Source organism: Bos grunniens, chromosome 3 (assembly GCF_055505025.1).
Source record: "Bos grunniens cultivar Pamir isolate PY7600 chromosome 3, Bosgru_T2T1.0, whole genome shotgun sequence".
Taxonomy (NCBI): domain Eukaryota; kingdom Metazoa; phylum Chordata; class Mammalia; order Artiodactyla; family Bovidae; genus Bos; species Bos grunniens.
In genome coordinates, this window is record NC_141167.1 from 82,282,451 (window position 1) to 82,303,176 (window position 20,726).

Genomic DNA, 20,726 nt, shown 5'->3' on the forward strand with positions numbered 1-20,726 from the left:
CATCAATTCTTCAGTGCTCAGCCTTCTTCACAGTCCAACTCTCACATCCATGCATGACCACAGGAAAAACCATAGCCTTGACTAGACGAATCTTTGTTGGCAAAGTAATGTCTCTGCTTTTGCATATGCTATCTAGGTTGGTCATAACTTTCCTTCCAAGGAGTACGTGTCTTTTAATTTCATGGCTGCAGTCACCATCTGTAGTGATTTTGGAGCCCAGAAAAATAAAGTCTGACACTGTTTCCACTGTTTCCCCATCTATTTCCCATGAAGAGATGGGACTGGATGCCATAATCTTTGTTTTCTGAATGTTGAGCTTTAAGCCAACTTTTTCACTCTCCACTTTCACTTTCATCAAGATGCTTTTGAGTTCCTCTTCACTTTCTGCTATAAGGGTGGTGTCATCTGCATATCTGAGGTTACTGATATTTCTCTCGGCAATCTTGATTCCAGCTTGTGTTTCTTCCAGTCCAGGGTTTCTCATGATATACTCTGCATATAAGTTAAATAAACAGGGTGACCATATACAACCTTGACGAACTCCTTTTCCTATTTGGAACCAATCTGTTGTTCCGTGTCCAGTTCTAACTGTTGCATTCTGACCTACATACAAATTTCTCAAGATATAAACATCTGAATGCAGAGTTCCAAAGAATAGCAAGAAGAGATAAGAAAGCCTTCTTCAGTGATCAATGCAAAGAAATAGAGGAAAACAACAGAATGGGAAAGACTAGGGATCTCTTCAAGAAAATCACAGATACCAAAGGAACATTTCATGCAAAGATGGGCTCGATAAAGGACAGAAATGGTATGGACCTAACAGAAGCAGAAGATATTAAGAAAAGATGGCAAGAATACACAGAATAACTGTACAAAAAAGATCTTCACGACCCAGATAATCACGATGGTGTGATCACTAACCTAGAGCCAGACATCCTGGAATGTGAAGTCAAGTGGGCCTTAGAAAGCATCACTACTAACAAAGCTAGTGCAGGTGATGGAATTCCAGTTGAGCTATTCCAAATCCTGAAAGATGATGCTGTGAATGTGCTGTGCTCAGTATGCCAGCAAATTTGGAAAACTCAGCAGTGGCCACAGAACTGGAAAAGGTCAGTTTTCATTCCAATCCCAAAGAAAGGCAATGCCAAAGAATGCTCAAACTACCGCACAATTGCACTCATCTCACAAGCTAGTAAAGTAATGCTCAAAATTCTCAAGCCAGGCTTCAGCAATATGTGAATTGTGAACTTCCTGATGTTCAAGGTGGTTTTAAAAAAGGCAGAGGAACCAGAGATCAAATTGCCAACATCCACTGGATCATGGAAAAAGCAAGAGAGTTCCAGAAAAGCATGTATTTCTGCTTTATCTTCTATACACCCCACTAAATCAATATTTAAAGAGCAGGGAGGCTGATTTAAACTTCCTCATGTGATGCCAAATGTCAGATTACACCTGTTACCCCCGATAGCCAAGTTTATCACAGTACCACTATATTCTCGTCAGGTGTTGGACCAACTTGATATGCTGGGCTTTTCTCATTTTGGAAGCATTTACATTTCTCACTGTTCCCAACCCCTTTTCTGAAAATAAGTTTCAATGGGATAAAGAGCAGACTAAAGAAGTGAAAGGAGAAAATGTGTTAATTCCTTTGCCTGTAATTTTTATTTTGTTTTACAGAACTGTGTAAATGGAGATAGGAAAGATTGTAAACTGGTAAGATGGACTGAAAGCTCTACTTAAGGTTCTGAATGATGGTATTTTTCTTTGGGAGCTTAGAAATGTGAGATTTATGATTGCACTATTTTGAAGTAAGGATGAAGTGTGTACATTCTACATGTGACTGTGAAATAGCTTTTAGTAAGTCTTCTAAGGGAATAATTTGTATACTTTGGTGCTCACAGTAGTCGATGTGGTGCTAAATTTTTTATGAAACTGTGCTCACTGTGGCCTAGCCTAAGATACTCAAATTTATATTTTCTTTTAGTGAAATGTTTCTATATAGCTTAAAATTTTAAATTGCTTAACTGCACAGTATCTTTTCATGCTTTTTCTGATATGTTGAACATCTGGCATTGTAAATAGTTTCTGTTGAACAAAACTTTTATTATATAACCTGTACCAGGTTATATAATATTTAATCATGTATAACATTAGAAATGTTTGGATGGAATTTGTCTGTGTTCATTATTTAATTGTTTTTTTCTAGAATACATTTGCTTTTCTCTTTTATTAGGTCTACCTGGTTTTATAATAGCAGGTGTAACCACACAAGCATGCTCAAATAGACACACATACATATATTTAAGTGAAGGAAAAAGTTTTTCACAGCATGTATTGCTCAAACCATGCTGATTTCAGTTAAACACATTTGGCTATTGATATGACAGGTTACCATGCAATTTAGAAGCAATTAAAAGGTAACGAATGTGCTGAACTGAAACCTCTACCCAGAATGCTTTTTCTGTGCACATAGATAAAGCAGATAGATTTGTGTGTCTCTAGTGTCCCCTCAGTAATGTCCTTAGGCCAAATGGCAATGTCAAAGGCTGCAGACAACTGCCTAAAATGGATGAAGGATAATCTTGATTTTTCATTTCTGCAGTGTGTATATAGAGTTATGAATACTTCATTAGTACAACTGCATGAATTATCCTATAGCTATTAAGCATGGCTAATTTATAAATCAAATTGCCATTTTAATATCTATTTTAAAAGGCACTCTCATGGTAACATGTTTCACAGTGTTGAATAATGACAGTCTTTGATGTTTTGTGAGGAGGTGCACTGGCAATGTGGATTGGACACTTAGACATTTTCCACAGACTCTTGCATGGCCATCTGTATGATGAATACCCACCAAAATGAGGCAGAATAGCTTATGTGCTTAGTTAATGGCAATATGCCCCACACACTGACAAAATAGAAACTATGGGTATGATTTTAGGCATTAAAAACACCAGTTAATTTTTGTTCATATTGAAAAGATGTAGCTAAAATATTAATGAAACTCAGGTCCAACTGCTGGTCACTCACAAGCCAATACTCAAGAGCCAAGGTTAGTGGAAAGGAAATTTTACTTTATTCTGGAGGGTGAAAGCTGAGGGAGAGGGTGGACTTATATCCAAAGGTCACCTCCCCTGTATAAAAGCAAAAGCTTTTAAAGGGGAGTTTCAGGGGTGTATAGGCAGGGGGAAGAGATTACATGCAGACACAGTAGTCAGCTCTAACAGTCATCTTGAAAATAATTATACAGTAGTCTAATCAACATTGTCTTGATTGCTTTTAAATACAGTTAACCTTCAGGTCCAAGGTCAATTTGTTTCCATTTCTCCAAGGCCAGTTTTCAGAATTGTGGCAGCTTATGAATGGCTACTGTTTGGTCATCATGTGGTTAACTTCTTCCACCTGGTGAGGGTTTCAGTACCTATAAAACAGTTCAGAATATTATTTATAGTCTCTGAAGAAGAACAAAAGTTCCTTTTATTTAATGACTCAACCTCTGTTATTTGGTCTTGTTGGACTGTTTTCCTTTGAGTCTGCATTTTCTCACATCTCTGATTAAATTTATTCTTTGACTAAAGTTTCTCTATAGACAAAAGGAAGGCTGAGGACACGAAGGGGTGGAGTCTGTCCTGGGAATGCCCCATAAGGTCTGGCTCCATTTCAAAAGTGGTACATTGCTGTTATATTATTTTCAGAAAATGAATAGAGTTTTATTCTAAGAATAATCTTAATTAATCCTATCACTAACTATGTATGCAGTCCCTATCAAGGGTGTGGTTTATTTTGTCTGTTTGAAGACCAAGTAGAGATTTTAAATGTAACTAAAATTATTTAGTAACTATGTTGCCAAATTCTGAACTCTCAGTGTAATATCTAACACATGCTTCCCATATTTTTATTTTCATTATCTTGTTTTCCTTGTACCCTTAAGATTAGTTGTCCTGAATAATGTTCTAGTCAAGAAAAGATAGATTTTTCCTGAAAAAAAAAAATGCCATTTCTAGGTGAATTGCTTAAAAAGGCAAACAAGAAAACAACATAAAAAGCCATTTTAAAGGTCACGTTGCTGACAAATTGCCTATTTAAAATGGAGAGTCTCCTAAACAGTGTCATAGCTCTCCAAGTCCTACTCTAAATTCTCTTTATGACTTTGTACTGCCATTTGACTTGCTACCAGCAGAAATCAATAAACATAGATAAAAAGTCAAATTATTAGTGTCTATTGATGCCATTTAAAGTGTCCCCTAGAAAACATAGTACTAACTGTTGCATACTCACTTCAAGATCTGTATCCTTCACATACTTTTGACTGTTCATTTACATAAACCTCATAAATGTTCATTTCGACTATACAATACTTTAACAAGCAAGTGTTTATAGGGAATCAACTATGGGTTGTAGGTACAAATAGGAATTACTGAAGACCATGTCTTTTAGGAACAGGAAATACAGCAGAAATATTTAAGTAATATTTTAACACTGTGCTCTTTTAAATTGTGCATAAAGATAGTTAAAAGATAGATATCTAGTTAAAAGATAACCATTTAAGTCTAAAACTTCAGTTTTCTTAGCAAGTTAGTAAATTTTGGTTGAATTTATTTAATATCATGAAATTTTGGTCTCAAGCAAATATGTTCTAGATTTCATAGCAGGAATTGCCTTTAATTATCTGGGTAATAGGAATGGGGACCTTTATAAGTGTTAGAATATGTACACTGAACTTCTTTATAAACCAGACAAATAATTCCTCAAGTCTGAGTCAGCTTTGAATAATTATTTCTAGGTGAAAGGACTTTCTATGTTTCATTTTTAATTATCTGTGGACACCAGCAGTCAAAAAACAGTCTTATAATTCCATTTCTGATAAATAAAGCTAGGAGACATTTGCCTCTCTCAACAATTATAACAGGTTCTTCTGGAATAATGTTCATGGTTGACCTCACTTTGCTTTACCTAAAGCAGAGCCATTTCCTTTAGGTTCATATATTTGCCCACATTTACTGTTAATGGTATTTTATCGTTTTGAATATTTGCAAAGTATATTTCCCCTAAATAATTTTGAAAAATGAAAAAACACCACATTTAACAGTCCCAAAGAATATGTTAAATAAGGCCAAGAGCAGAAAAACAAGAAAAAGTAATAGGAAAGATATAATAGTCAACAGAAAGAAGTAATAATCATAGCATGAGAGATAGACAGGTTATCTATCTATCTATCAGAATTGACAACATAGTTGAAATGAAAAGGAATGTGTTGGGAGGGAGGTTCAGGAGGGAGGGAACATATATATGGCTATGGCTGATTCATGGTGATATATGGCAGAAGCCAACACAATATTGTATAGCAATTATCCTTCAATTAAAAATGAATACATTTTTAAAAAGGAATGTGTCAAGAGGAAAGACTGGGATTGGATAGGCAAAAAATACTGCTTGCGCTGAGAAACACTGGAATGCTCATTCATTCATTTATTAAGAATTTGTTAGCTTTCCCTCTTAGAATGTGTATCCTTGATTGAACATATATATTTCCATATAGAGAAAAATGCTGAGTAATTTTTTAATTTTTGATAAGAATATGCATAAAATACACTGCTTAAGAACATTAACATTTATCATTCTGACAGAAACCAATTCATATATCAAGTATTTAAATTCCACAAGTTGAATTTCTTCATATAAAAATAGAGGTAATAATACATATAACTCATCATAAGAGTGTTATAGAATTAGATGAGGAAATATTAATGTTACTTTGCTTGTGCCTCATAACTATTATTGGTTCTTTGCTCTTATTGTTTTCCATCTGGAAAAAAGGGTGCACGTATCCTTCTATGAATTTATTATTTCTTCAGGCAAAGTGAAGTTGCTCAGTTGTGTTCGACTCTTTGGACCCCATGGACAGTAGCCTGCACCAGGCTCCTCCGTCCATGGGATTTTCTTGGCAAGAGTACTGGAGTAGATTGCCATTTCCTTCTCCAGGGAATCTTCCCAACCCAGGGATCGAACCCAGGTCTCTCACGTTGTAGACAGATGCTTTACGGTCTGAGCCACCAGGGAAGTCCTTGACAAGGTACTATCCGATTGTCAAGGATAGCATTTAAGATTCAGTAACAGTCAATTTTCATATGTTTCACCTGGTCACTTGTTTTTGAATGTATATACTGTCAAAACTAATCTATTAGTTCACTTATAACATGGCATGGAAAGAAAATGCCTTCAACAACTGACATCTCTTAAGATCCCTTGAAGAGGATACCTTCGGTAGTGGCAATATTTGCATTAGGATATCTAGTAATATTATATATACAGTTTCAAGAGTTCAAATTACAAAGTAAACAATTGGTTTTGGTGTAGACCTGCAAGAAACTATATGGACTCAGTATCTAAACTTTTATACTTTGCTAGGCTGGTTCAATAAAACCCCATACTTATTCATGATGTAAAAATAAGCAGTAGTGGTTGTTTAGTCGCTAAGTCATGTCTGACTCTTGCAACCGAATGGACTGTAGCCAGCCAGGCTTCTCTGTTCATAAGGTTTCCCAGGCAGAGTGGGTTGCCATTTCCTTCTCCAGGGATCTTCCTGACCCAGGGATAGAACCTGGGTCTCCTGCATGGCAAGGAGATTCTTTACCAGCTGAGCCTCCAGGGAAGCTCTAAAATAAGTAAGTTACTGAATTTTGAAATTGGTAATATAGTGAATGTTGATTCAATTAACAGAATAGCCTGCATCAACTCTTTATTCCCCAGAACACTGGCCCTTCAATATAGATACTCAGTAAAAACAGAAACTTTTTCTAACTTAATTTTGGAAAATACTGTATAGTCTATTTCTGCTTTAGTTTCACAAAGTAAATTATTATATAAAATCTTCAAAACCTGAATAAATAAAGCATTTAACCTTTACTAACACCCTTAATAGCTAGAGGTAGATGGTTTGGAGATTATTGATCTGAATTGAATCATTGAAGTTTGCCTAAATTCTGTTACCCTCAACACCAAACATTTCCCAACTGATGTTGTGACTCTATTAAATTAATATTTATTAAATAGAGCCTAAGAGTGACAGACTGTATGGTTCAATAAAGAGAGCAAAGGGAAAGTAAAATGGAAGGTTATTACTTGCAAGTCCTGGAGGAGGTACTCTATACACTTGGAGGAACCAGTCAAGGCAAGGTGCAGTCAGAGATAGGGCAGGACCTGGGGCACATACCTGTATTAGGATCTGTGTGTAGAGTTCCTTCAAGCTCCTGGGTCAAGGGTGCATGCTAAGTCAACTTCAGTTGTGTCCAACTTTTTGGACTGTAGCCCACCAGACTCCCCTGACCATGGGATTCTCCAGACAAGAATACTGGTGTGAGTTGTCATGTCCTCCTCCAGGAGATCTTACTGTCACAGGGATCAAACCCATATCTCTTCTGTTTCCTGCATTGGCAGATGGGTTCTTTACCACTAGTTCCACCAGGGTTAAGGGTAGATTTGTCAATTCAAACCAGAAAGTGTGGGGTTTTGGTGAGTTCCCTAAGAAGTCTTACCTAAGGGATGACTAGGAGAAGGCCCTGGGAAGTAGGAGTGAAGTGAGAGTTGCTCAGCTGTGTCTGACTCTTTGCCACCCCATGGACTATAACAGTCCATGAAATTCTCTAGGCCAGAATACTGGAGTATATATCCTTTCCCTTCTCCAGGAGATCTTCCCAACCCAGGTATTGAACCCAGGTTTCCTGCATTGTAGGCTGATTCTTTACCAGCTGCGCCACAAGGGAAGCCAAGGAATACTGTAGTGGGTAGCCTATCCCTTCTCCAGTGGATCTTCCTGATGCAGGAATCAAACCGGGGTCTCCTGCATTGCAGGCAGATTCTTTACCAACTGAGCTATGAGGGAAGCCTGGGGGGCAGGAGAGTGCTTATCAAAAGGGCATCTTGGGAAAATCATAACGGGAACTTACATTTGTGTCTTGTGACTTTGTGTCCATTATTTGGGAGGGGCCAGTGTCAGTTCAAGCCCTGTGACCTGGTTGGCCACACAAAACAGATGCAAAGGCAGCAATTTTATGAAGCAACTCAGCTAAACTTTCAATTAGGTGTGCTTTACTAAACTTCCTCACGTTATTGTTTATATGTCTCTAAGATACTATGTTTTTGAGGATGTCAGTTTAAATGCAAATATTTACTTGAAAGGTTTCTTTTTGCAAACATTATTACTGTTGTTGCTATTACTTTTTAGATGAGAACAAAGCCATCTGAGAATAAAATAAAAGCTTTAAAATATTGACACATTTTCTTCCCCAAAACGGAAATCTTGGATTTATATACAAGCATTTCTCCATTATCTACTGCATTCCATCAATGTCCACCTTTTATTGATTGTACCTCAGATATCTCTAGTGTTGTTCTGAAGCTAGCTGATACTAGCTCAGCAGAGCTGATTGTGTACACCTCTTCCCAACTCTGCTTTCAGTGATCACACAGTTTGAAGTTGGTAAAGCAGTTTGTAATTGGCAATGGTAGGGGCATTTACACACTACAGAATTAGGCCATTGCTACAAATCAGGCGTTGTTTTGAGCTAGTTTGCACATCCACCAGCACATCTCTGCCCTCTCCTCCTCCTCCTCTGCATTCTTTTAGCTCATTGGTAGTGTAGGCCTCCTCGTTTCTAATGTGGAATATTGTAACTTGGGCCTCATCATTTGAGTATATTCTCCACATAACTGTCATATATTCCTTCATAAAATATAAATAAATTAGAGTAAATTAATAAATAAGATATTTCATTTTGATTCCTGCTTGATTCTTCAGTCTCTGTGTTGTCTACAGATAATTAACTCCTTAGCAGGTCTTAAAAGGCCTCTTTTGATCTGGTAACTCCTCTATTTTCAGTTTTGTATTATTATTATTTTTTTTTTTAGTGATTTTGAACTTCCTTTTTTTGGGGGTGGGGTTGTGCTGAGTCTTTGTTGCTGCTCACTGGCTTTCTCTAATTGAGGCAAGTGGGGCAGTGCATGGGATTCTCATTGTGATGGCTTCTCTCGCAAAGCACAGGACCAAGGCACATGGACTTCAGTAGATGTAGCATTTGGGATCAGTAGTTGAGGCCTGCGGGCTCACGGGCTTCAGTAGTTGCAGCACACAGGCTTGGTCATTGTGGCTTGTCGGCTCTAGAGTGAGACCTTAGTCGTTGCAACTAGGCTTAATTTCTCTGTGGCACATGGAATCTTCTTGGACCAGGGGTCAAACTGGTGTCCCCCACGTTAGCAGATGAATTCTTATCCACTGCACCGCCAGGGAAGTCCTGAACTTCTTTTCATAACTCAAATGGCCTTGTCCTGTGAAAATATTGTCTCATCCATTTTTCTAACAGGTGGGATCCTCATATTCCAAAATATTCAAAATATCGTTTTTTTTCTCTGTCAAATATTTCTAAATAGCCTTTCTTCTTCCTCACATAGAATTTTAAATTTTCATATACAACTGATTACACTGAATTGTAATTATCTATTAATATGACTGCTCTCTCCACTGGATTCTGAGTGTATTAGCATTTGATAGGGGAATATTGAAGAATCCATGGTTCTAAAATAAAATATTACTACTGATAATAAGCTAGAGGTACAGAGAAGGAATGGTGGGGCAAACTTGATAGACCTTCTCTATAACTTTGTCCAGTACCAACTCTTTATACCATGTGATGAAACACAGAAAACTTGGATGATCAAACATTCCTGTACAAAATAAGCAATCACTTTTAAGACACAGGCATTTAAGTTGAGCTTACAAGAGATTGTGAAGTGGGAGTTATTAATGCAGAACCAAATTACTTTAGAGCAGGCACAACAGTGGATGCTTATAATGGATTCTTCTAGTCATATGTCATTTGAAAAGCTCATATTTTCAAGAAGAGAAGGAAGAGTAGGTTGGTGGGAAGATCAGAAAAGAATTTCTCTTTTTAATCTAAGATTAATTCTATTATAGGATGAGGGTATATATTATAGCACATGGTGGATATTGATCTATAACCCTTTTTAATGTGATATGACACAAATGTTTAAAAGCAATTTATTTTAGCTGCTTCCAAAAGCTGTCTGAAATCCTATTAAGGAAATGATCTCTGAAGAAATACATCTTACTTGCTGTAAAGGGTTTACAAATACAGGTATCTCAGAGTAATCCTGCCTCTACAACAAATGTTATTTTTAATGCAATGTTATGCTGAACAGTCATAAACTGCTTTACCTCCAATTCTACAGAAAATATATTTAGAACACAGTGTACCTGCAACTGTGATGCTTTTGACTAAATAGAAAATTGTGTATGGAAGAGAAGAAAGATCATTATCTAAAGTGATGTTCATTCATCCAGAAAATATTACTTGACATCCCTGTTAGGCCAGACACTGTTTCTGGCCCTTAGGATAAAACAGTGATAAAGAAGAATTCTTATTCTCTCTGGTAGACAAATATTAAATAATAACAATAAAGATATACTATAAAGGCAAACTATGATTTCTTTTCTTCTTTAGTAGGCATGATGTTTATTTCAAACTTTGATTCAGGTTTATAACAATGGGTTATTATTGTCATTCAGTTGCTAAGTCATGTCTGACTCTCTGCGAGCCCAAGACCTGCAGTGTGCCAGGCTCCTCTGTCCTCCACTATCTACTGGAGTCTGCTCAAATTCATGTCCATTGAGTCAGTGATGCTATCTAACCATCTCATCCTCTGCCACCAACTCCCCCCAGTCCTTCCAAGCATCAGAGTCCCCTCCAACTAGTTGACTATTTGTAACAGGGAGCCAAAGTACTGGAGCCTCAGCTTCAGCATCAGTCGTTGCAATGAACATTCAGGCTTGATTTCCTTTAGGACTGACTGGTTTGATCTCCTTGCTGTCCAAGTGACTCTCAAGAGTCTTCTCCAGCACTAGAATTCAAAAGCACCAATTCTTGGCTCTCAGTCTTCTCTATGGTCCAACTTTCACATCAAACAATGATTCTTTAAATGCAAGAATAGATCATCATAAGAACTGAAACTATTATATTGGGGGGAGCTTTTTTTTTTTTTTTAAAGTAGTAATAATGTCTCAGGTGGGGTAAATCGGAATGAATACCAGATAGTAAGAAACTCTGATGTTTAAGTTTCATTGACATCAGTGCTGCTAAGTCACTTCAGTCGTGTCCAACTCTGTGCAACCCCATAGATGGCAGCCCACCAGGCTCCCCCGTCCCTTGGATTCTCCAGGCAAGAACACTGGAGTGGGTTGCCATTTCCTTCTCCAATACATGAAAGTGAAAAGTGAAAGTGAAGTCGCTCAGTCATGTCCGACCCTCAGCGACCCCATGGACTGCAGCCCACCAGGCTCCTCCATCCATGGGATTTTCCAGGCAAGAGTACTGGAGTGGGGTGCCATTGACATCAGTATCCACCTCTATTTAAGTGTATAGAGTTAGTGAAGTGTCATTTATTTTTTTCCTGCAAATTTCAGGGTGGAGTGTCATTCTCACTGACAGAACACCAAGCATTGAGTTCTATTTAAATGCTTTAGTACTAATATTAGAAAAGAAATATAATTTCAGTCTCTTCCTTTAGTAGTGAATTTAAATTCAGATGATTTGCCTTTCATTTCTTCAGAAATAGCCTCTGTTATACTTATCAGGATTACTTAAGCTATATAAATTTTCTTTACTAAGATCTCAAAGATGGGAGCTTACAGCTACCAAGCTTTAAACAATTTTTGTGAGGTTAAATGGAGTTCAACTATTTATTAATTAATTTGTTCATTCAATATTTATTGTCAACTTACAATTTTCTTCCTACTTTATTATATAGACTCTAGTACAAAACACACTATTATTTCATATGCCACAAGAAATAAAAATTAAATGCTTACAATTATATTTTAAGATTTCGAGTAAGAATGATTCAGATTTTAATATATTAAGATATGAAAAAGTAGAATAATATAGATAAAATATTCTATCAATAGTATTGATTCCTACAGTATAAAGAACAATGCTCCTGTTTCTGATAATGGCATAGCAACATCCTAGTTCCAAACTAAGTCAACTTTTTCCCCTGCAAGCCAGAAAGCATAATGAAGAGATATAAAACAAACAAAAAAATGCAAACCCATTTTTAAAAACCTCAATTTTCCTCCTCTGTATATCTTCTATACTATTCACACAAATCAATTCACTTCTGGACACCGAATGTGTGGAGAGACTTCCCAAAGACTTTTTGTTTAAAGCTAACAAATACCCGTATACCATCTGTTTATGGCCAAGAATATCTAAGTACAGCTGCTTAGCCAGAGAAAACTAAAGAGATAAAATATATTGAGTGAGTCTGAATAGGACAAGTATAGGACAGATCTTTGAAATTATATCAAATATTCACACCCAGAATGAGATGGCCAAACTCTGATTGAGAGAGCTTGTATGAGTAGGATTAACAGCAAACAGGCAGGGGTACAAGTATGGGAGTAAGCAAAAAAGGGAGACAGAGACAGAAACAGAGACAAACAGAACGAGAGTGAGCTTATAACATGCATACGAAGCACAAATGTCCGTATTTGTTGTACTATCACCATCACTACACTACACTATCACTAAAAAAAGAGAGAATTCCTCCTTTGAAAGCAAGGGTAGCATCCCTTGATGTCCATAGGTCAATTGGTGAAGAACCTATAAAAATTCAAGGACCTTCTTAGGATATATCCTGAGTTGGGTTAGAATCCAAAAATCAGATGGCTTGGCCTCACAGGAGCATCATTAGTAAAGAAGTGGCCTCATTGTAGCTATGCATGAGGGTGCCCATTAGATCATACAGAAATTCCTGGGTCATATGGCAGTCCTATTTCCAGTTTTTTAAGGAATCTCCACACTATTCTCCATAGTGGCTGTACTAGTTTGCATTCCCACCAACAGTGTAAGAGGGTTCCCTTTTCTCCACACCTCTCCAGCATTTATTGTTTGTAGACTTTGGATACAGTCATTTGACCAGCATGAGATGGTACCTCATTGTAGTTTTGATTTACATTTCTCTGATAATGAGTGATGTTGAGCATCTTTTCATGTATTTGTTAGCCATCTGTATGTCTTCTTTGGAGAAATGACTGTTTAGTTCTCTGGCCCATTTTTTGATTGGGTCATTTATTTGTTTTTGGAATTGAGCTGCAGGAGCTGCTTGTGTATTTTTGAGATTAATTCTTTGTCAGTTGCTTCGTTTGCTATTATTTTCTCCCATTCTGAAGGCTGTCTTTTCACCTTACTTATAGTTTCCTTTGTTGTGCAAAAGCTTTTAAGTTTAATTAGGTCACATTTGCTTATTTTTGCTTTTATTTCCAATACTCTGGGAGGTGGGTCATAGAGGATCCTGCTGTGATTTATGTCAGATAAATCGAACAACCTACACTGGTCCTTCATACATTTCTCAGAATTCTTTATTGCTAATATAGGAATCAGCAATAATAGAGGTAAATGACCCAAGAAAGCATAAAGACTACTTCCAATCAAATATACTGTTAATAAGGAAAAAAATTGCAGAGAAGTAGGAATAAATATTTTAAAAAGCAGCAAAATATTTTTGAAGATGAAGAGAAATTCTCCCAACCCCCCAAAAAATGTGACACAAGACATTTGTGACCCAAATACACAACACTTTTTATATTAATGAAGCAATTATAACTGTGAAGAAAGATCAGTTATACAAATAAAAATTATAACTAGAAAGCAGGAAAGGATTCCATAACCACACAAAGAAAATATGACCAGATAACAAAAGATTATGACCAAATAACAGATGAAATGAACCAGGAATAGCAAAATTAATTTAGGTGTAAAAAACAGACAATGCAGTACCTGAAGGCTTAAATGGAAGCTGTGCCCAAAATATATCACAGATTTCAAAAGACTATGATATAGGAGGAAAGCAATTGATAGAGAAGAGTAGCAAAGAAGATGCAAAATATTCACTTAAAACTGCTGAAAAGATAACAAAAACACTGAAAAAATGAACTTTCAAAAATATAAATAAAAATACATTTCCTAAAATAATAGAGACTATTACTGTCCATATTAAATACACACACAGGGTATTCCTATAAAAAGTGACTTTGAACTGCAACCTTAGTAAACCAATTCAACTTTCAATTAAAAAAATCCTTTGGTCATCTTAGAAGAAGATCAAGTTACTTCAAATTATCTTAAGGAGAGTAAACATACATTCTAGTTATCCTGGGGCAGTTCTGGTTTATGTCGTATGTACTGTCCAAATTTTCATACACTCTTAAAAGAGTTCCCCTTTGGAATGGTAAGATCAAGTTGGTATTATACTTTTCACAATTTTAAATGTCTGCAGACAGTAGAGACCTATTTCTAAGGAGTCTATAAAAGAATGGGCCAAGCATTTTATATTCAGTTCAGTTCTATTCTAATATAAAGTCTACACACCTCTTAATTTGAAGTTATAAAAATTTAGGAAACATATTTCCTATGTCAACTTTCCTGATCACTTTTCTAGATCAAGACCAGCAAATTAGGGCCTGTATGCCAGTGCAGACCTTTATTTTCATAAATAGCTTTACTGAAATATCTGTTTACATACCATCTATGGTTCTTTTAACACAACAGAGTAGAGTTGAATACTCATGATAGACATCGTATGGCACAGAAAATTGTATTATTTACTCTTCAACCTTAATAGAAAAACATCTGTTGATCCCTAATCTATAGTTCTACAGTGAAATGTAGGAATTCTTAACTATAATTTTAAAAGACACAGGTATGCAAATGTTCATTCCAGCACTGTACAATAGCCAGGACATGGAAGCAGCTTAGATGTCCATTGACAGATGAATGGATAAGGATGCTGTGGTACATATACACAGTGGAATATTACCCAACCATAAAAAGGAATGAATTTGAGTCAGTTCTAGTGAGATGGAAGAACCTAGAGCCTATTATACATGGTGAAATAAGTCAGAATTTGTATATTTAAGCATGGGCTTCCAAGGTGGCTCGGTGGTAAAGAATCTGCCTGCAATATGGGAAATGCAAGTTCTATCCCTAAGTTGGGAAGATCCTTCGAGAAGGAAATGGCACCCCACTCCAGTATTCTTGCCTGGGAAATCCCATGGACAGAGAAGCCTGGTGGACTACAGTCCGTGGGATCACAAAGAGTTAGATATGACTTAGTCAACAACAAAACAAATATTAACACATATCTATGGAATATAGAAAAATATTACTGATGAACCTATTTGCAGGGAAGGAATCGAGAAACTCAGACATAGAGAACAGACTTGTAGACACAGTGGGGAAATGAGAGAGGGGGGGACTGATTGAGAGATTAGTATTGAAATGCATACATTACCAAATGTAAAATATATAGCTAGTGGGAACTTGCTGTATAACACAAGAGGATCAACCTGGTGCTGTGTGACAACCTAGAGCGCTGGGAGGGAGGTTCAGAAGAGAGGGAACATAGGTTTCAGTTCAGTTCAGTCGCTCAGTCATGTCTGACTGTTTGCAACCCTGTGGACTGCAGCAGGCCAGGCCTCCCTGTCCAACACCAACTCCTGGAGTTTACCCAAACTCATGTCCAAACTTCCTACTTTTGCAATCTTCTATAATAAAAACAACATCTTTTGGGGGTGTTAGTTTTAAAAGGTCTTGTAGGTCTTCATAGAACTGTTCAACTTCAGCTTCTTCAGCATTACTTGTCAGGGTATAGACTTGGATTACCGTGATATTGAATGGTGTGCCTTGGAAACGAAGAGAGATCATTCTGTTGTTTTTGAGACTGCATCAAGTACTGCATTTCGGACCCTTTTGTTGACTATGATGGTTACTCCATTTCTTCTAAGGGATTTCTGCCACAGCAGTGGATAGAATGGTCATCTGAGTTAAATTCACCAATTCCAGTGCATTTTAGTTCACTGATTCCTAGAATGTTGATGTTCACTCTTGCCATCTCCTGTATACTTATGGCTGATTCACATTGTTGTATGGCAGAAACCAACATGACATTGTAAAGCAATTACATTCCAATTAAAAATAAAATAAAATTTAGGAATTCCTGAAGTGAGTTGAAAGCAATTCTTGCAAATATTGTTATTGTTGACAATTTTGAATAATGAGAAAGTTAACCACTAAACCATAATTTCTACTTTATTAGTTTATAATGATGAGCAGAATATATTAATATTTCCTTAATTTGCAAACTTAATCTAATTTAAAATACTAAAATATTCATTTACCATAATCATATAGAATAGAATTGATTCCTCCTTAATATGTAAACTTGTTAAGCACCTTTTGTAACTCTCTAAATTGGCCAGATAGCTGCTGCCAAGTAATAAAAAGCAATTCTTTTTTGTACTCCCACCAATTGCAGGACAAAGAACAAAACTTATCCAGCCTACTCGTCTCCTGCTGGCTCAGGAATACAGATTAGGTATTAATAGATACCTCCCAGGAAGGCTGCTTTATGCTAGCATCAGTCTGCTGAATCAGCTTCAAAATACACATTTTATCTAGCCTTTGAATTATGTATTTCAGCAGTTGTGTATGAGTAATAATTTAACTTTCTAAAATAAATATCTTGAGCATATCTCAAGCCCACATTTTCTTATTTTTCTTTCATGTTTATGATATAGCTACTAAAAATTAAGCTAGGATCTCCTATTCAAAATTTAGTATTCTTCCATATCTGATTGTGATATATAAAACATATAAGGTGTCATCACAAACTAGAACAACACATTTTAAGAAATTAGGCAAAAGATGTTAAGTTAAGCAAACCAAAGAGATTTCTAATCTAAGATAAATGTGGAAAACCCACTGAAAATAGGAATTCCTGGATAAGACCTAGGGAAGTTGTTTTCCAAAATTGTTCATATGGCCTTTGCTTAACCTTTATGTTGGCTTCTATTTTTTTTAAGTATAATTGGCTACCTGTGCTATAGAATTGTTATTCAACTTATTAAGGTTAATATAAAAATAATTTAAAATAGCTTTCCATAAGTTTTCAAGTCTCTTTTACAACAAATTATATTATTTAGAAATTTGGTTCAGTCCCTTTCAGTCTCTCAGTCATGTCTGACTCTTTGCACCGCATGGATTGCAGCACCCCAGGCCTCCCTGTCCATCACCAACTCCCGGAGGTTAGTGAAACTCATGTCCATCGAGTTGGTGATGCCATCCAACCATCTGTCGTCACCTTCTCCTTCCACCTTCAATCTTTCCCAGCATCAGGGTCTTTTTAAATGAGTCAGTTCTTCACATCAGGAGGCCAAAGTTTTAGAGTTTCAGCTTCAACATCAGTCCTTCCAGTGAATATTCAGGACTGATTTCCTTTAGGATGGACTGGTTTGATCTCCTTGCAGTCCAAGGGACTCTCAAGAGTCTTCTCTACCACCACAGTTCAAAAGCATCAATTCATCAGCACTCAGCTTTCTTTATAGTACAACTCTCACATCCATACATGACTACTGGAAAAACCATAGCCTTGACTAGATGCACCTTTGCTGGTAAAGTGATGTCTCTGCTTTTAAATATACTGTCTACGTTGGTCATAACCTAGGAGCAAGCATCTTTTAATTTCATGGTTGGAGTTACCATGTGCAGTGATTTGAGAGCCCCCCCAAAAATAAAGTCTGCCACTGTTTCCCCATCTTTTGCCATGAAGTGATGGGACTAATTACCATGATCTTAGTTTTCTGAATGTTGAGCTTCAAACCAACTTTTTCACTCTCCTCTTTCACTTTCATCAAGAGGCTCTTTAGTTCTTTGCTTTATGCCATAAGGGTGGTGTCATCTACATATCTGAGCTTATTGATATTTCTCCTGGAAATCTTGAGTCCAGCTTGTGTTTCATCCAGCCCAGTGTTTCTCTCATGATGTACTCTGCATATAAGTTAAATAAGCAAGGTGATAATATATAGCCTTGACGTACTCCTTTTCCCTATTTGGAACCAGTCTGTTGTTCCATGTCCAGTTCTAACTGTTGCTCCCTGACCTACATACGGATTTCTCAAGAGGCAGGTCAGGTGGTCTGATATTCCCATCTTTCAGGATTTTCCAGTTTGTGGTGATCCACACAGTCAAAGGCTTTGGTATAGTCAATAAAGGAGAAATAGATGTTTTTCTGGAATTCTCTTGTTTTTTCAATGATCCAACGGACGTTGGCAATTTGAGCTCTGGCTCCTCTGCCTTTTCTAAAAGCAGCTTGAATATCTGGAATTTCACGATTTACATATTATTGAAGACTGGCTTGGAGAATTTTGAGCATTTCTTTACTAGTCTGTGAGATTAATGCAATTGTGCAGTAGTTTGAGCATTCTTTGACATTGCCTTTCTTTGGGATTGGAATGAAAACTGACGTTTTCCAGTCCCATGGCCACTGCTGTATTTTCCTAATTTGCTGACATATTGTGTGCAACACTTTCACAACATCAACTGGAAATTTGGGCTACATTTGGAAATTTGGTTACATTTAACCAATACCTTTCTTTATTTTCAAGTCAATCAATTAAATATTCTCCTGTATTTTAAACTATATTAAATAAATACTGATAATACTCAGTACTTTTTCAAGTCATTGTAAGAGAAGCTGGTACCAAAATCTTTGTCTCCTGATTTCAAGTTTAGTTTTATCTAATTTTTGGATAACTTCTTTCAATTTCATATTATGTATAAACCTGTAAAATCTTCTTTTGTTAATTAACAAAAAGACACAGTGCTGAGAAGCTATGCTTTTTTAAATTACAGATGATTGGAAACTTGGCTGCTTAAAATTCTGTGTGTAAGAGTGTATCTGATTCTCACCCTGAGGATCTGAGTCACTATGAAAGTGAAAGTAGCTCAGTCGTGTCTGACTCTTTGCAACCCCCTGGACTATACAGTCCGTGGAATTCTCCAAGCCAGAATACTGGAGTGGGTAGCCTTTCCCTTCTCCAGGGGATCTTCCCAACCCGGGGAATGAACCCAGGTCTCCCACATGGCAGGTGGATTCTTACCAGCTGAGCCACAATGGAAGCCCAAGAATACTGAAATGGGTAGCCTATCCCTTCTCCTGAAGAAATCAAACCCAGGATTTCTTCCTGACCCAGGAATCAAACTGGGATCTCTTTCATTGCAGGTGGATTCTTTACCAACTGAGCTAAGGAGTCACTTTGAGAGATACTCAATTTCTAAACCATGTTTAGAGATTCAGAAAGGGATTTCAGGACATAATATTTCACAACTTTGTAATTTTCTACTGAGTCTGTTTCTCAGTCAAGGTCTGATGGTAACCTTTTTCACACATCACAGTCTTACTTTGAAACTATCAAAATATGGCTTTGTATAAATTTTGCCTGGACTTGACCCTTCTGCCAGATCCTATTAGATAATATCTTCATTTGTAAGATGGAAGATGAAAGGCATGCCATGATTGCTCTGAAAGTTATTTTTAGAGGAATTTCTCTGATATTTCTACCACTTAATTCAGACCTTGAACAATCTCAACGATGTTTAAATTTGATCATTTTCTGAATTATTAATTTTTTTCTGGGAACACTATTATTTAGATTATATCCAATGAAACCATGGTCATGCTAAAATAAGTTTATCATAACAAATTTAACAAATTCTTTTAGCAAATGCCATTTAACATATATTTGAACATACTGAAAGCACAATTTTCTATACCACAGATAATTTTAAATGGTAATCATTTAATAACATTTTACTGGTACAAAGAAACACATTCTAACTTGTGAATATAAATGTGATGTATGATAAAATTATTAAGATAATGTTCTATAAAAACAATCTTAATTCTGTCCTTAAAAATAGCAAAGTGATAATAGCTTAAGAATCAAAAAAGAAAATAATTAAATACAAATTACTATTAAATCATGAAGTTACCCATGGGAGAAAAACTGACAGATATACAGTCTCGTTAATTTATTCATTTTTTTTACTCTAAGCAAGGCATGCTGTGCTGTGCTTAGTGACTGAGTTGTGTCTGACTCTTTGCTACCCCATGGACTGTAGTCCATCAAGCTCCTCTGTCCTTGGAATACCCCAGGCAAGAATACTGGAGTGGGTTGCCACGCCCTTCTCCAGGTGAGCTTCCTTATCCAGGAATCAAACCAGGGTCTCTCAATGCATACTGCAAATTGATGAAAATCACTGTGATAATAAAGTAAAATCTATGTTCATTTTAATTTAATACTACCATCAGTTATTGAGTTTAACATGACCTTAAGTTGGAAAAATAATGTGAAAGTCACTCAGTTGTATATGACTCTTTGTGACCCCATGGACTATACAGTCGATGGAATTCTCCAGACGAGAATACTGGAGTATTCAGAGTATGTAGCCTTTCCCTTCTCCACGGGATCTTCCAAACCCAGGTCTCCCACATTACTGGCAGATTCTTTACCAGTTGAGCCACAAGGGAAGCCCAAGAATACTGGAGTGGGTAGCATATCCTCCAGGAGATCTTCTCTACCAAGGAATCGTACTGGGGTCTCCTGCATTGCAGGTGAATTCTTTACCGACTGAGCTATCAGGGAAGCCAAAAAAATAATGTAACATCCCAATAATAATAGAAAACCATAAATAAGAATGTTTCAATTTTTTCCAGTGGTAAAATAAATCCATGAAAATTATTAAATCACAATAGTGAGATAAAATAATTACTTTTAGTACACATTTAATGCAACATTGCCAGATATTTGAGAT

The 20,726-nt window shown here is 36.6% G+C and overlaps 1 long non-coding RNA gene across 1 annotated transcript in view; it reads right to left on the reverse strand.

The window, feature by feature from the left end:
• Positions 1-3,056: 3,056 nt before the first annotated feature.
• Positions 3,057-20,726, reverse strand: part of LOC147375928 (uncharacterized) — a 381,799-nt gene continuing 364,129 nt past the window's right edge. The window contains exon 4 of the long non-coding RNA XR_015161619.1: positions 3,057-3,424. This is a non-coding gene — a long non-coding RNA (uncharacterized LOC147375928). The remainder of the gene's footprint in view (positions 3,425-20,726) is intronic.